Here is a 16765-nt window from a genome sequence, read left to right as displayed (position 1 = left end):
GCCAGAACCGCAGACGCTGCATGAAGCACGTAGCTTCCATGGGCTTGCATCTTTCTATCGGCGTTTCATCAGAGACTTCAGCACACTTATGTCTCCAATTACTGACTGCCTGAAGAAGGATAAGTTCAACTGGACTCCCATGGCCTCCACAGCTTTCAGCACTATTAAGAAGAAACTCTCGAGTGCTCCCGTCCTGGCTTTACCTGATTTCAACAAGTGCTTTGAAGTTGCGTGCGATGCATCCGGGGTTGGGATTGGAGGCGTTCTCAGCCAAGAAGGCCACCCTGTCGCCTACTTCAGTGAGAAGCTCAATGAGGCCAAGCAAAAGTACTCCACGTATGACAAAGAGTTCTACGCCATTGTTCGCTCTTTGGAGCATTGGAAGTACTACCTCCTTCCCCAACAGTTTGTCATATACTCAGACCACCAGTCTCTCAAGTTCCTTAGCTCCCAACGGCATTTGAATGCCAAACATGCCAAGTGGAGCGAATTCATTCAGGAGTTTACCTTCGTGGTCAAGCACCGCCCAGGGGTAGAGAACAAAGTAGCTGACGCTCTTAGTCGAAGAATCCACGTTCTCAACACTCTAACGGTTAGTGTCATGGGCTTTGACCGGCTCAGGGATGAGTACACCTCGTGTCCTGACTTTGGCATCATTTATAACGAGGTTAAAGATGGCAACCGCCACGATCATGTGGATTTCCTTATCAATGATGGCTACCTGTTCCGTGGGACAAGATTGTGCATTCCCCGCACGTCAGTACGCGATTTTCTTGTTTGGGAATTGCATGCTGGAGGGTTAGCCGGACACTTCGGCGTTCAGAAGACTACGGTCCTGGTTGAAGATAGGTTCTACTGGCCTTCCCTTAAGCGTGATGTTGCTCGAATCCTTTCCCAGTGTCGTACATGCCATACGGCCAAAGCAAAGAAGAGGAATACTGGATTGTACACGCCTCTTCCTGTTCCTGAGGCACCTTGGAAGGACATTAGCATGGATTTCGTGCTTGGATTGCCTAAGACAGTGAGAGGGCACGACTCTGTCTTGGTTGTGGTTGATAGATTCTCAAAGATGGCACATTTTATTCCGTGCAGTAGGACTACCGATGCCTCACATCTGGCAAAGCTTTTCTTTCGAGAGGTTGTGCGTCTTCACGGTTTGCCTACCACTATCGTCTCTGATAGGGATGTCAAGTTTGTCAGCTATTTCTGGAAGACCCTTTGGAAGCTATTCGGTACACAACTGAAGTTCTCGTCTGCTTTCCACCCTCAGACTGACGGACAGACTGAAGTGACTAACCGTAGCTTAGGTGACCTGCTCCGTAGTTTAGTTGGCGATAAGCCTGGTAACTGGGATTTAGTCTTGCCTATAGCTGAATTTGCTTACAATAACTCGGTCAATAGATCCACTGGCAAAAGCCCATTCCAAATTGTTCAGGGTTACAACCCAAAGCAGCCTGTTGACCTTGTTCCCCTTCTCCTGTCTGCTCGCCCTTCTGAGTCCGCCGAGACCTTTGCACATCGCCTTCACGATATTCATGCTGAGGTTAGGCGTAAGTTAACTTTAAATAATGACAGGTATAAGGTAGCTGCTAATGTCCATCGACGTCACCAGGAGTTCGATGTTGGCGATCTTGTCATGGCTCGTATACGGCCTGAGCGTTTTCCAAAGAGGCCTTACAAGAAGCTGCATGCTCGTGCCTCTGGCCCATTTTGCATTTCCAAGAAGTTAGGGCCCAATGCATACTTATTAGAGTTACCTCCAGATATGGCTATCAGTCCAGTATTTAATGTTGAGGATCTTGTTCCTTACCGGGGCACTTTCGAGCCGCCCCCTTTGTGTTCTGATGATTCTGCAGGTACCTCGACCTACCAAGCCCCAACTCCACCGTTGCCCAAGGTTGCGCCGCCTGCCCCAGCCATTGATGCCGTGATGGATGAGCAGACGATATCCACTCCAGCAGGTCCCATTAGTCGTTACCTCGTTCGTTGGAAAGGCTGCACTGATGCAGATGCCACATGGATTACTGAGGACGAATTTCGTCGTATGAACCCCGCCTTCCTTGATGACTTCCAGCTGTCCAACTCTCCAGTGGCGAGTTCTTCCAAGCCGGGGAGAAATGATGCAGATTTTAATTTAACTAATTAATTATTTTTATTATTGTTTATTTTAGATCGTGGGTAGTTACTCCATTCACCCCACTTCCCCACTCCCCTCATTTTATTTCTTTTATTTATTTTATTTCTTTCTTTTATTTATAGTTTAGGGTTTCAGTTTGTGATCAGACTTGGCATTTAGAATTTATCGATCAGTTTTCTCCCGTTCTCCCTGCTTCTCTACTTCTCCTCTCTTCTTCTTCCTCTTCTCTAACCTCTCATCCCTTCCAATCCTTTCTTGTTTTACATCATATCAATTTAGTCATAAGTAACTAATTTGACATTTATAAATTTTATGAAGTGGCCATATTATCCTTTATTTTATTTATTTTTTTTAAAAAAAGAAATGCCTTCACTGGCCGGTCAATTGCCGAAGCTTCGACGGCCAGCAATAATTTTTTTTGAAAATTTTTATAATTTCAATAAAATGGTTAACAACTTTTGTAACGCTATTAACAAGTTCAATATAGTAGTTAACAACAGGTTTTCCAGAAAATTCAAAAAGTAGCATTTTTAGAACTTCAGTAATGTCATTAACAAGTTCCGTAATTCTATTAACAATTTCGTTATAGCATTTAACAATAGATTTTCTAAAAAAATTAAAAAAATGGCATGTTTACAACTTTAGTAACTACTTTTTTTTTTGGAAATTTTTACAACTTTAGTAAAACAGTTAATAAGTTTTGTAATGCTATTAACAAGTTCAGTATAGCAGTTAACAATAGGCTTTTCAGAAAGTTTAAAAAGTAGTATTTTCACAATTTCAGTAATGACGTTAATAAGTTCAGTAACTCTATTAACAACTTCAATATAGAATTTAACAATAGGTTTTTTGAAAAATTCAAAAAGTAGCATTTTTATAACTTCAGTAACACGGTTAACAAAATCATGTAATAATAGTAGCAAATCTCATAAAGGTTGATGTTTTTTATATTACTCCTCTGGTCCTTAATATAGGACTCAATTCTTGAGTTGATTTTGGTTCTAAATATAAGAACATTTATCATATTTATCAATTTTCTCTAAATTACCCCTATGGATACTCCCTCAACCATAATTAATAGAAGGGGGAGAGTGGGTATTAAGAAAATGATTATGGTGTTTTAGGAAAAATGTGTCACTTTTCTTATAATTAACTAACTTACCTAACTTTCTTAATCTAATCAAATTAGTTAAATGAGCCTTATATCAAGGACCGGAGGAGTAGTTCCTTATGAAAGTAGTGCAACAAAATTTTTTTCACTTATTAGGCAGGCATTATAGTCATAAGAGTTGTTAATATCATTACATGACTTGTTAACTGTGTTACTAAAGTTGTAAAAATGTCACTTTTTGAATTTTTCAGAAAACCTGTTATTAAATATTATATCAAACTTGTTAATAGAGTTACAGAACTTATTAATAACATTATTAAAGTTGTAAAAATGCTACTTTTTGAATTTTCTAAAAAATCTGTTGTTAACTACTATATTGAACTTGTTAATAGTATTACAAAACTTATTAATCGTTTTACTGAAGTTGTAAAAATTTCATTTTTTTTAATTTTTTAGAAAAGCTTTTGTTAAATGCTATATTAAAGTCGGTAATAGAGTTACGGAATTTGTTAATGGCATTATTGAAATTGTGAAAATAACTTTTTGAATTTTCTAGAAAACCTATTGATAATTGCTATACTGAATTTTTTAACAACATTATAAAAATTGTTAATCATTTCACTAAAATTGCAAAAATTTTCAAAAAAAAATTATTGTCGGCTGCCGAAGTTCTAACGACCGATTGGCGGCGGTTGCCGGAGCTCTGGTGACTGGACAGCCAGTGGGGGCATTTGGTTTCTTAAAACACAATAAATAAAATAAGGGCAATATGATCATTTCAAAAAATTTATAAATGTTAAATTGGTCACTTATAACTAAATTAGGATTTTGCAAATTCAAATAATCATTTTTGGCATTTCCAAGTTCAGGTGCCATTTTTGTGTCATTTTCCTTTTTGTAAAATGTTACTCATCCGGTCCTAAATATAAGACCCATTTAAATATGTTATAATAAGTTTAAGAGAAACTTATGCAAAATTGTTAAAATAAAGCAGTATATAATTTAAACATCTTGTAAGAAAAATAGAAATTTATTCAATTATTCAACACAAAACAGCGCTATGCCTCTTTCAAATTATAATTCCCTTCCCATTTTAGGAACACATAAAAGGAATTACCAAACAAGCAAACTACATCAAAATTAAATTATTAATCCTCATTCTATATGTTCAAAGACTAACAGTTCACACATCACTTGAAGGATGAAAAAGTAAAGATAGGCGCAATTTTTACATGTTTGCTAGACAGTTCTGTAATAAAAACACACAATTCACCTTTTCCAAAACTCTTCTTTACAGGTTATTTTTTTAATTCTAGATTACTATGTACTCTTAATAAACACTGTTTTATATTTTTTATCCTTTTTGATCTAGCAGTACTTGATAAACAAGTTGCCTTACAGTTCAAACATGAGTCGAAGATTTACTTCGGTTCAATCTTTCCAATATTGCAGAATGAACTCGAATCTAAAGACTCGTTACTGTTGCAAACATGCAAGGAAGTAGTCACACTATTTACCTCCTCAAAGCTAGCTGAATTAGACGCTGATGATTCAGCTCTAGGGTTCAAACCAGCAGATTTCAACATGCTTTCTATTTCTTTCACCACATCGCTCATTGTCGGTCTGTCTGCTCCTGAATCCTCAACACAGTTCATTGCAAGATCAACAAAGTTCTCCAGTTCCTTCAGTGGAGAGCCTAAGCCAAGAGCTGGGTCAAGAATTTCTTGAAGGCCATGCAAGTTTTTCGTCTTGTCAATTGTACTCCGAAATACTTTCACAATATGTTTCCCTCCTTGTATTGGTTTTCTTGCAGTTATTAGCTCCAACATTAGCACTCCAAAACTATAAACATCACTTTTCTCAGACACCTGTTGAGTAGTGTAATAATCCGGATCCAAGTAGCCCTGTGTGATGAACTTGATGAATTTGCTAAGATCCAAAATATTTTTCAAGAAGACAAAATTTATGGCCATCTAATTCTCCAGTAAGATTTTTACCTGAATATCTTTCATAGCTAAACACTATGTTACTCCAAAACAAAACAAATTAGAGCCAATGATATGCCTTCCATCATATTATTATGCTCCATTTACAAATAAAGTGCAGGAGTACAAGAGCGTCAGGTTCTTGAAGTTCTTCAAGTATTCTACTCCATAGAAAGCTCTTTATTTCAGATATAATGAGATATGTTCTGGTATCTAAACTCTACAAAAATAGCTGTTCTACATATGCTGTTGAAGCTAGACCATACTTAGCCTAAGATTAATAGATGCGTTATAATTTTATTAATATTCTCCAGGAACATACAATTTAGAAAGAATAATTATTTAATTACGGATAACGTATTTAGATAAGCATGAAATCAGTCACTTCCTACCTTCTGCTTTTTTGGTATAGTATGAAGGTTTAGAGGATACTGTACTAACCATTGTTCCTTTAACTTGTGTAGTGACGTGATCTTTTTCACAATTGTCCATAGGCTTGGAAAGACCAAAATCGGCAACTTTTGCATTCAAGCGTTCATCCAGCAAAATGTTGGCTGATTTAATGTCTCTATGTATAACAGGAGGATTGGCATGTTCATGGAGATAAGCCAAACTTCTAGCAGTACCAAGGGCTACTTTTAACCTTCTAGCCCAGTCCAATCTTATGCCAGACTTCCCTGCATAGACAATTGGCATTGAAAGAGGTTACCATAAGAAATATTCATGAGCCTTCAATTACCAACTTAAGCTTTTGATTTCATCACGTGAAAAGAAAGGATATGAACAGATCATAACCTGGTTAGTTTATTTCAGGTACTTAACCAAACAAAATTGGGGGGGGGGGGAGCCGAAATTAGTTTCCCACGTCAAAACCAAATTCAATCAGTTGAATTGTCAGGTTAACTTCGTTATATTTGGTTGTGCGCGTCTGTGCACGATTGAAGAACGCATTTAGCTAATAATAATATAATATTCGTGAGTATTGTTTTACCAAAATTTTCTTGAGATTGACTTGTATACCTATAATAGCATAAAATCTAACTAAAATTATTTTTTTAAAAAATTGAAAAAAGGAACACTCAACTGAACCAAAACAAACTAAATCAATCAAAATCCAAAAATCAGTTATCTCGACCCAACTTAGTATTGGTTCAAAATTAAGCAATACCAAACCGATGAACCCTCTACCTGAGATGCTATCCTTCAAGGTTCCGTTAGGAACAAATTCATAAACAAGCATTTGTTCTCCTCTCTCGAAGCAGAATCCCAGAAGGCTAACCAGATTCTTATGGTGGACTCTTGAAAGGAGTTCAATCTCAGCTTTAAACTGAAGTACCCCTAGATTTGATTGTTTCTGAGCTCGTTTTATTGCAACCAGTTGTCCACTGGGAAGAGTTCCCCGATAAACCTGCGGACATTCACCTATTAAAATGTAGGCACAAATATATAACATAGGCACAATAGCATTGTCACTACCTAGTTCATATAACAGTTCTTGGTTGTATCACCACAGTTAATTTGCTCACGATAATTTTCCAATATTATCGCAAGTATAGTAAGAAGATTCCAAATAACAATAACTTCATCTTGGGTATCACATTAGGGGTTTCGTTAGATTTACCAATGCTACCGGTCCCAGAATAAGGGGCCTCTAGAATTTAAGAGGCTAGTGTCCATTTCTTAACCAGAATACGATTGATACCTTCCCATAACCCCCAGATCCAATCTCATTGGCTTGTGAAAAATTGTTCGTGTATTCTTTAAGTTCTTTGAAAGAGAACCTCTTTGCTCCACGTAACTGAGGTCTGGTGCTGCTGCTGTCATTTAGATCCCAGTTCCCTGCATTTGTGAGGTCAAATATGCAGATAAACCTAAATTGCACATGACTTGGTAGCAATTAAGGTGCTGAATAGAATAAAGATATCTGACCGAATGGATTGCTTTCTTCCATCGCTTTTTCTGCTCTTCTTGTTTGGGAAAGAGCATAAACACCAGCGAGGAGAAATAGCACAAGCAACACAGAACCTCCAACTGCAGCTCCAATTATGATTCTGGTGTTTGATGATTTACTTGAACTTTCAGGTCCTTACAAATTGCAAGATACTATCAAAGAACAGTCTGAATAGAGGATTACCAATACTTTTTTCAATATGAAATGACATGTTTAATTACTCTGTTAGTCCTCAAAGTTCTAATCAGCTCTTAGTTTGGTCCTCCCTTGTCATTAAACTTTCATTTGAGGGTCATGAAAGTACGTTGACTTGCCTGACACATTGAAATTCAAAATTCACCCTAATTCAGCCTGCTGGCATTAGAATAGGGGTCACTTTCTCTCTTTCTACCCACTCCTTCTCTTCTATATATCTCTCCCTTAAGAATCCATTCTCAAGCTCTTAATTTGATAAGATTCAAATCTGATCGCTGGCTCGCTGCCCTGGGCTGAGTTGGCAGAAATTTGCATATTTATGCTAAGATGATAACTCCCCCCCCCCCCATGGCACTTGGATGGAGGTTCACAGATAAGGGCCAAATTATTATTATTTTTTTAAAATTATATGTACTCATAAATTTTTTGGAAAGCTAGAGACCATTAGAATAGTAAAATATAAACGAAACCAATGTTTGAAAGTGGTTAACATTACCATAGTTATCAAGACCAAGAATGAAAGTATATGCTTCAGTTGTACTGAGGTTACTTAGCAGAACGCTCATTGCAGATATCATTGTTTGATTGAAGTGGTCTTGGCCTGAAGGGAAGATCTGTACGGTGAGTTTAAAACATTGAAACGGAGAGCAAGGTGGATTGATCACAGAAACAGAGTCCACAGGTAGATGACGGGATTGGAATGTTCTCACAAGAATTTCCTTAAGGGCAGTTTTGTTTATCATATAAGAAGGAGCTCTATAAGCTAAAATTCCAACATACGGATATGCGCATTTGCAATTGGGACTAGAAATCTGATTTGAGACACTGCATTTATCGGAACAGTTTCTCAGCAATTCTGCAGCTGGTTTGTCATAAATGGTGCACAGAGCACTTGTTTCAGAACCTGTTTCATGACAAGCAGCGTTGCCTGCGAGTCTGAAAAAATGCAGTTATTACTCATCCATGCAGGCACAAAAAAGAAAGAAAAGATAGGCATTGTGAATACCAATCCATTCCAAAAGCACAACTTGTTTACAATATGAGAGTATATTGCATGGACCTCGCACAATTATTGTTGAAATTATTGAGACGTTTTATTATTTCTAAAACCAACAAAGACCTCCCGTGACATTGTTAAAATTAACGGACATCTTTTTATTTTCAAAATTTACCCAAACTTTCCCTGAAAAAGAGTAAATTACAAAAACTTCTTTAACTTTAGATGAAATTAATTACAGACTTCCATTCTACTATCAGGGGAAGCTCGTGAAGCTTTTTAAACAAAAATTCCATGACTAGGTGTAATGTCAACAAAACTAGAGGGTGATGTATATATTTTGCCTTTTGTTCCACAAGACATTTGTACGTGTGGTTCAAAGCATAAGGGAGGTACCTGTAATTTAGCAAATTTAGAGAAATTTACATTGAATTTGAAAATAGAAAAGACGTCAATTTAACTTCAGAAAATTCAAGGAAACTCTACATAATTTACTTTGTTTAATAATTATTCTTAAAATAAACTTGTCAGATATAATCAAATAACCTATGCAACACAATATTGAAAAACGACCAGAACCATTAACAGCTATGCTTACATTATTGTGATCCCAAAGGCTTCATATTGTTTGTTAAAACCCTCAATAAGATTATTCTGCAAATCAATCAGTTGCAGTTGTTTGCTGTGGTTGGTGCCAATTTCTAGCCTTCCATTGAGTTTATTGTCTTTCAGAACCCTAAGATCACATGCGGAATATTTGTCATGGATGACACTATTCCTATAATGAACACAATTATCACGAGCATAGATAATTTGGCACTTACACGGTCTGTAAATTGGCTAGACTAAGAAAGCAGCAGGAATCTTCCCTTCAAGATTCGTATTCACCATTATTCTGTCCCAAAAAAAGGGGGGGCTAACAGCATTTGAGTGTTGAAATTACAAACACACACAGAACTGATGTGATCAAGAAGTAAAATAAGAAAGACATACAGTGATTTCAAACTTGGTAAGTTTTGAAGCCACGATGGAAATTCAGATGGGTCAAAGTCATTGTTGCTCATATCCCTACACGAATGATTTCAAAAACTTAGCCAGTTTCACAAAAATAATTGAAACGAAAATTTGGTCCTCAAGTAAATCTGGTTTCATTTTAGTATTTCAAACAGTATTTTATCTTCAATATTGTCCTGATGTTAAATCCAGTCAATAGAGAAGAGCACCAAAGCCTAATGTGAAGATAATGCAAACATTAGGTGCTCAGCTGCCACTTAAACATGCCATGGTAGAGCACCAACATGAAGACAAAATACTCCAGAGAACTAAAATTGAGATGATACAACTTCAAGGACCAAAATACAAATGTAAGAGATATACGCTTTACTTACAAGTACTGGAGAGAAGTCATTCCACTTAGGTTTGGAATGGGACCTGACAGATTATTGTTGTACATGATCCTGACAAACATAAATAAAATCGAGGAGCTTGATGAAGAATGACAAAATTTCATCTGCAGATGCTAATAATACACATGAAATGAGCACGATTTGATTTGGCAGGATGCTTATGTCATCTTACAGGTCCGTAACATTATGGAGGCGTGCTAGGTTCTGAGGTACAGAGCCAGTCAAAAAGTTATTTTCCAAGCGCCTGTGGCAGCAAAGGAATGTTACTGCAAAAATGCACCAAGAATATTTCTGTCTATGAATTAGTTTGAGCAGGATATAATTTGGACACTTACACCACTGTAAGACTTTGAGCAAGGCCAAGCGTATTGGGAATGTTGCCAGTAAGTTTATTGCTATCCAAGATCCTGCAAACAAATGTTTTTTTAACTTGGTAGGCGAACAAAAATAAAATATCCTCATAAATTCAGATCCATTACTTTACTAATATGTCTCTAGTTTTCACTCTCTGTTTTAGTATTATGTAAGTGTTCCTTTCCCTTTCTTCTTTGCGGCCACTCAAATTTTCTGAGGAACGTTTCATTGTATGCAAAAATGACAGCTAGGTGCACAATTAGCAAAACTGATCGGAGGTCACTGTAGTTTCAGGAAAGTTCAAAGGAGTATCTTGTAATTTTATTTATTGATTAACAATGGATCAGGAAGGGAAAAAAGAAGAAAATAAAAGGAATATTATCCCAAAAAGTACTATAGTGAGTCTGACAAGCGCATCCTATAGTTAGAGAGGCTGAGTAACAATTTTTTATGGTAATATGTAATTGTTCAATTGAATATTTATGGCTAAGAGGACAAAAATTAGGATGGTTCATAATGCTAAAGACTATTATAATATTCATCGGCCTTCCATTGATAGCCTATTATTTTTAATTAAATAATTCTTCACATAATCTTTTTAGAGTGGGACTCTTGCTGCACCCCATTCTCTTGATTAAAATTTTGCTTGAAAATAAGGTATGATGGACCCATACTTTGTTCACACTTTGAGCCAAATGGGCCATCAAATGAAGGATGTGTTTGAGAATATAATAAAATTATTCATGAACTTTCGCTTGATAGTTTAAAGATTTGAACTGAAATAGATAATGACACTTACAAATGTATCAGAGCCACATTTGAGCTGAAAAGTTCGGGAGGAATAGCTCCTGAGATGTTGTTGTTCCCAAGATGACTTTTGGCAATGAATATATGTCAGGATACATAATATGAAATAGATAATTATTGTGTAAAAGAAAACCATCACTAAACTATTGCAGAGGAGAACTGACATACAAGTGCAGTGCATTGTGCAGCATGTCTAAACCAGAAGTAGCTCCACTTGATACAGGGATAGGTCCAACAAGTTGATTATCAGTTAAGTCTAGCCATAGCAGTTTTGATAGATTGCCAATGGAAGCTGGAATTCTTCCACTAAAGCTGTTTGAGTTTAAAGATCTGTAACATGAAGTTGCTTATTCAATTTGTCTAGTTTGACAACCAAATGTCATAGCAGAACAATAAATAATAATAATAATAATAATAATAATAATAATAATAGTAATAGTAATAGTAATAGTAATAGTAATAGTAATAGTAATAGTAATAGTAATAGTAGTGGTAGTAGTAGTGGTAGTGGTAGTAGTAGTAGTAGTGGTGGTAGCGGTGGTAGTGGTAGGAGGTGGTAGGGGGGCAGCAGGCGGGGGCGGCGGTGGTGGTCGTGGTGGCGGTGGTGGCCGTGGTGGTCGTGGTGGTCGTGGTCGTGGTCGTGGCGGCGGCGGCGGCGGCGGCGGAGAGCGGCAATACTAATAATGAAGCATAGTTTTTACAGCTACTAAGATGAGAAATATCAACAGAATCTATATTTTCTTCAGTTATTAATGAACTACAATCCTGAGCTCAACTATTGGCACAGAGAAAATATAAATTCAAATTGTACATATATTTTACATGTATCTATCTCTTAATTATATACTAAGAAGGATTGTAATTAAGATTTCCAAGGTGAACTAACAATTTAACATATTACTAACCAACAACGTACCAACTCTTCACTTATTTAACCTCAACAAATGAGAAGTGAAGTATAGCCATTGAAAGAATTTAAATATAAAAACAACAAATTCAAACACAACCCGTGCCCTACTTTTGATAGGAGCCCCATGATCACACTCAATCAAATTAAAATTTTGAGGTTCAAGGCTCAACTTGAGTCAGAATATATAGACCGCTTAAATTTATCGAGTCATATACAAAGCTTGAAGTGAAAGCATTACCAGACAAACAGAACCTTGATTGAATGAAAATTATATATGCCAGAAACAAAACCTAACTTTCACATAATCTTTGTTATGTAGGAGAATGATTTTAAAAATAAAAAAAAAGAATCTCACAAATAGGCAAGCTCTGGTAATGATCCAATTTCATCTGGAACAGGACCAGTGAAACCACAACCAACAAGAAATCTGGAACATAAATGAGAGATCGAGTACTTAATCATTTCTTATTAAACAAATTCATGTTTGTGTGAGGATCCTAACAACAGTCAATCCTTCCTTACAATTCCTCCAGCTTCTTCAAATTTCCAATTTCTCTTGGAAGTGGTCCTCCTAGGTTCTTATTGTAAGAGAGATCCCTACAAAATATGAAAATTAGAAGTAAAACATATGTGCATGCATTAAAACTGGTTACTTTTTTAATATACAGAGGATAAAGGTAAGATCCATGGAGATCAAAATAGACATAAAGTGTAATTATTCAACTTGTTCCATCAGAAGATATAAAAAGAATACAACAAATTCATGCTATATCTTAATAATCTCTACCAAGCGGCATTGTTTACACGAGCCTCGAGCTCCACACAATACACGACTCAATTGAGATATGGTAATAAATACTGGTCAACGAACAATACCCATTTCAGACCAAATTAAAAACAATAATAATAACAACCACAATATCATTTTGGAGTAATTTTAACAAGAAATTAAGACTTCAAAAAGGTTAAACTAAGCTAAATATTTATTTTCTCAATGTTCAAATTATTGGGAATAACAAATAATGGAGTAGTGGACGATGACAGAGATTGATAATGCTGACCCTTGATTAGCATGAGTTTAGGCAGCTTGCAGGCGTTACTCGCTACTAGATAGATAATATCGTACCTCGCGCTGCTTGCATCATGGTTTCCAGTCAGCGATATTCTTTTTCATGAGAAAAATACTGCTTTCCGTCCTTAATATAAAAGCTAGTTTAATTTTTAATTTAGTTCTAAATATAAAACACTAATCAACTTTGTCTCTTATATTTATCATTTTTTTCCGATTCTTATAATAGTTGTATAAATTAAAGATTTCATTAAATAGAAGTTCTAACTAATACACGTAATCAGTAAGCTAAGAAAAACAATATTTATTTAGTATAAATAATTAACTTAACTAATATCTTTAATCTACTCAAATGAATCAACTATATTAATAACTATATTAATGACCAGAAGTAGGAATAACAAATGAGATCGAAGTTATGCATGCAACTCTACGCATAATACTTTTTAGTTTGTAAAATTTTTATCTTAGATCTCTAAAAGTTAGATACTTTTTTATAAAGAAATCAAACAGCACGATAACCAGAGAGGATGATTACAAGGTATGCCTATCACTTGAAGTAGAAAATGTTTAGTTCACAAAGAAGCGTGAAATGAGTAGAAACATTATCATTGTGTGGTTACATTGACATCCAAAACCGAAAATGGAAGTTGTAACGAAGAGTGAAAAACTTACAGGGCCCGTAATTCAGAGAGCGATCCAATATCCGCAGAAAGCTGGCCATTTAAATCTATGCCTGCTATTTGTCTGAAATACTTGCAATGAAGTTTCAGTTTCACAGGAAAAGAAGTAGAGTCCGGAGGAAAATTCAAGTGAGAATAGAGACATTACATGGAAGTGACACGCGACTCGGTGCAGGAAATTCCCTCCCAGCCATTGCAAGGATCCGAACTTTCCCAACTTTGGGGTACATTTTTTATTAGGTTCTTCAGAGAATCTAGGGCGTTCACTGCATCACAATGCTCAGTCAAGAATTCAAATGTAGGTTTCCGTCATTGATTCCTTACAATGCTCGCAAGATGGTGGAGGGGAAGAATTTCCTTCAAATTTTTTCTTTATTTTTTTTCCTTGTTTGACCTTTGGCCTTAGTCAAATCTCGGTCCTAATTTTTTAATTATTTAATCAAGTTTATTCTAAAATGATCTGAAACTCTGAACTCTCACAAAAGTCAAAACCATTTGGATCTTAAAAAATCCTAAATAAAAAAAAAGTTTGACGAAGATTTGACATAAATAATGCTTTTAAATAAGGAATGAAAAGAATCTATCACTAAAAAAAGATGTTGTATTATACTTTTGTGGTTTGACTTGAATCAACCCAAAAATTATTAATTTTTTTAAATAAAAGAAATATTTAAATAAACATTAAAATCAAGTCATTAAAAAAAATAAACTTAGCATAAAATCCAAGGGAGCTCTGAATACTTGCATAAAAAAGAGATGCTAATTGATGCATATGGATAGGGCTGCTCACAGGAAGGGATGGGACCGAGACAAAATTGTTTCGGTCCGATCCCAATAAATAAGAATGGGACAAGAAATCTATCTTGTGTCCCGTCTTGTCTTAGTGTTGTGCCGGTCCCAAGAGGAATGGGACGGAACCAAGAAGCCCTTTTTAAAAAAAAAAAAAAAATTTTTTTGTGGTTTGACCTGTTATAATGAATTTTGGTTGTTTTTCTTCTTCTATTTTTAGTTCTTTGGGTTTAGCTCTTTTGAAAGCATTTTTTTTCTTTTTTTTCTTCTTTGGGCTTAACTCTCTTAAAGAAAAATCCAAATAAATAATAATTAGTAACATAATAATTTGAAAATTCATTTACACTTTTCCAAAAATCATAAGCAATAATAAAAACTCTAAATAAATAATAATCATTTCAACTACATATATCTTAGAAACTATAAATAAAAACATTCTGTATTTTTAATATTTAATGATTATGATATGATAAAAAATTAAAAAATATTACTACCGGGATGGGACGACCTTGTCCTGTGTCCTATCCGATCCTTGTCCTATTTTTTATCCTGTCCGGAAATTTTTTCAGGACGGCAGACGATATGACTAGGACTGAGACGAGCCAGTTAAGATGGACCTATTGAACATCCCTGCATATGGATATTATCATCCAGAGGATAGTGAGGTTTGACTGAGATATAAAGATGAAAGCTATTTCAAATTTTCAGGGGAGCAAAACAAGTTGGCCGATCCTCTTGCAAAAAATTTACTTTCTAAATCCTCTCAGTTGCTCTCTTGCCCTTCGAATCTGAAGTCTTTGCCTTTTTTTATAAATTTTTTTTGTGACAGTTAAAAAAGTTTAAATGAGTTGAGTGTGAGAAATTAACTAGGATTAAGATATGCCTCAGAGAAGTTTGGAATCTGAATACCCAGTGTCTTAGTTTTCTTTTGTTGGGTCTAGCCCTCTTTTGTACCATTTGATGTTACAAAGTGGAGTGTATTTAATCCTCTAATTTCATTCAAAATTTTAGTTTTCTTCTTGATTTAAAAAAAAAAAATCTTTTTAATCTTCTATTCCTTATTTTACATTAAGTTAAAAAAATTAAAAGACTACAGACGTATACATCTACATACATACAAATTGTAAGCCATATGAGAAGCATCAGTTTTTGTTCATCAAGTTCAGATCCCTTGAATTTATTGAACACTTTTAAACTTTAGTCAATGTTCCATCAGCTTTTTTATAAAAGATAAGTAGTTTATAAAGATGGATTGTGTAAGATGGTTCTGAAACTGAGTTCTGCAGCGAAGAGAAAAATATGGAATCATAGAAGAAGAGGAAACTGATAAAAGAGGACTTACTATCTTCTTCCATGGATGGTGATTCTGCTGCAAAAGAAAGCAGCAAGAAGTTGAGAAGAAGATGCAGATACAGCAACTCATGAACCCTTCTCTCACCCATTTTCAACACGGAGCAACACTTCTTCCGCTTTCTCCCCACTCCCATGGCATTTTCATATCAAATCAAATGCATAAAACCTTGCCTCCTAATATAGAGAAAATAATTGGAAAAGTCTTACATTAAAAACTTTTTCTTTGCTACTTATATCTTCCTATTTGAGACAATTATATTTGAAATACTGTCAAATATTAAATATAAGAATTTCTCCTAACATTGTTAAAAGGAATATCATAGATTTAAACTATTAAAATTTGATCTAAACAGTTTATAACTATAATGAAAAAATTAGGAAAAAAATCCCCTTTATAATAATATTTTACAATGAACTGTTCAAATCAAATTTTACTAATTTAAATTTATTTATCTATTTTTATCTGAAATTATAATAATTTTTTTAATAAACTGTTAAATTGGGATGATTGAAGTGCTGATCCAATGGCAGTGAAAGAAAAGGAAGAGTAAAGGAGGGGATTTTGATCCATAAGTACTTGGTAACTACATAGTGAGTACAGTGAAAAAAAATTCAATAGTACTTATGAAAAATTGATAGTTTAAACATTTTTATATGGGAAAAGATGAATTAGGTAAAAAAATTTTAAACAGTTACCAAAATTTTTTACAGTGTTTTAATATAATAAATTATCACATAGTAATGGACAAGACATGAGATAACGTCTCTTATTGTTTTATGAGTAAATTTATTGTAAGGAAATTGAGTGCCATTATCATTAAACCTCTTTTTAGAAATTTTTGAGAAATTTTCTATTAATAAATTGAGAATGCTAAAAAGATTTAGCAATAAAAGCAATTGACTTTTCCACCTCAATCCCATTTTCATAATTTCTCCCAACAACATGAACCTGTCGGATAGCCCCATTATAAGGAAGACAAGATTCTCACGGCTGCTTTTTTTTTTTAATTAAATAAAT

At 35.0% G+C, this 16765-nt stretch overlaps 1 pseudogene; it reads right to left on the bottom strand.

Moving 5' to 3' along the window:
* Window positions 1–4573: 4573 nt before the first annotated feature.
* On the bottom strand, window positions 4574–15798 carry LOC114721235 (probable leucine-rich repeat receptor-like protein kinase At5g49770; annotated as a pseudogene).
* Window positions 15799–16765: the final 967 nt, after the last annotated feature.

This window comes from Neltuma alba, unplaced genomic scaffold, assembly GCF_004799145.2.
Source record: "Neltuma alba isolate B1F8T4 unplaced genomic scaffold, ASM479914v2 tig00012014_pilon, whole genome shotgun sequence".
Lineage (NCBI taxonomy): Eukaryota > Viridiplantae > Streptophyta > Magnoliopsida > Fabales > Fabaceae > Neltuma > Neltuma alba.
This window is presented reverse-complemented; position numbering and strand designations above follow the sequence as displayed.